Source organism: Pyxicephalus adspersus, chromosome 11 (genome assembly GCF_032062135.1).
Source record: "Pyxicephalus adspersus chromosome 11, UCB_Pads_2.0, whole genome shotgun sequence".
Lineage (NCBI taxonomy): Eukaryota > Metazoa > Chordata > Amphibia > Anura > Pyxicephalidae > Pyxicephalus > Pyxicephalus adspersus.
The window spans coordinates 48,903,648-48,905,142 of record NC_092868.1 but is presented as its reverse complement, the minus strand read 5'-3'; the positions used below and the strand labels follow the sequence as shown (position 1 = coordinate 48,905,142).

At 45.6% G+C, this 1,495-nt stretch overlaps 1 long non-coding RNA gene across 1 annotated transcript in view; it reads left to right on the top strand.

Moving 5' to 3' along the window:
• The first annotated feature begins 1,143 nt into the window (after positions 1–1,143).
• Positions 1,144–1,495, top strand: part of LOC140340614 (uncharacterized) — a 7,916-nt gene continuing 7,564 nt past the window's right edge. Inside the window, exon 1 of the long non-coding RNA XR_011922684.1 lies at positions 1,144–1,204. This is a non-coding gene — a long non-coding RNA (uncharacterized lncRNA). The remainder of the gene's footprint in view (positions 1,205–1,495) is intronic.

Here is a 1,495-nt window from a genome sequence, read left to right as displayed (position 1 = left end):
CTTAAAAAAGTACCACAATGCACCATGGCGCACATGTTGCAGTACCGCATGTTGCAGTAATGCACCAGGATAAAGGGGGCTCTAAAGTGATTTGTTGTACAAACTTTTTACAGTACAGGGGTTAGCTGCAAATCTGCAAAGCTGTGTATTAGTTCATGTGATTCAGTATTGAGTCTTATAATACGGTCTAACCGTATTTTTGGTGCCATAAAATAAGTAAGAGATTGTTGATCAGCCTGATCTGAGCGGAGGAGGAGAGAGAAGAATGGGCAATAACACTCCAGTAAATAAAGAAACATTTATGGCTCCTGGAAGAGAACTGCGTTTAAATATAACTTCACAAGTCTCTGGCATATATACTGCAATAAATAAGCGCACTTTCCTCAGCTTTGTAAATGAACAGCGTGACAGCGTCTGTGCGCAGAACTTAACCATGAAAATGAAGCTGTGCTCTGATGACTGAGACTGCTATGTATATAATGCGGGGTGGTGTAGCCGGGTATACAAGGACCCTGGTCCAAATTTTGGAGGGTTTCCTAACCTCCATTTTGATGGGACTGTGTACCCCTTGTAACTGGATTGCCCTCCATTACTGCTTGCTGCATCCTTTACCTTCAAATGTGATGTGTGCTGCACAGATAGAACCCAGCTGAGACTAATGAGGGGCCCAAATTCATTACGGGGAGTTTTAGCAGAACCTGGGTATAAAGCAATCTAAAGTGCACACTGTGGTTTGTGGTAGGGGTACAATGCGTGACTTTGGGGTGGAAGGAAATATTACAAGAATTTCTGTCTGGAAGGATAAGGAGTGTAAATTGAGCTGCACCTTCAGAATGTGTACTATTCCCTCATGGTGGGATACAATAATCCTGGGCGCATAACCCAGAGTTAGGCTGACTCTGATCAAGGCACCCAAAGATGCCAAACCTGTGGGAAACCTGGGCAATGATGGCAGCAATGAGGCTGTCCACAGTACCCGGCCACAGGTTTCCATGGTAACCGAGGCCTTTCTGGGCTCTACCGCTGAGGCTGTCCGTTGTACCTAGCCACAGATTTCCATGGTAACCGAGGCCTTTCTGGGCTCTAACGCTGAGGCTGTCTGCAGGGCCTCGGTTTCCATGGTGACCACTGTCTACAGGACAACAAACACAGCAAACCAACTGGCGAACCAACCAGAACCGAGCTATCAGATTGCGCAACCAAGGTTTTTTTCCGCTATAACAACCACTTAATCATTAAAATCTGATAAAAGAATGTTACTATAATCACAAATGTCATATTGTGTAGCTGTGTAGCTGGTTTTAAACTAATACATGGTTACCCCACCATTGCATTTCCTGTCGACAAATACTATGTGTCTATATCAACACACATTAGGCAGGCCCAGGTACCAGCTACTAATCTCTGACAGCTCCAGGCCCCTAGTGTCCATTGTGTGCCAGGCCTCAGGTCCAGTCACCAGCTGACATTCACTACAAGCCCCAGGACTCAGGTC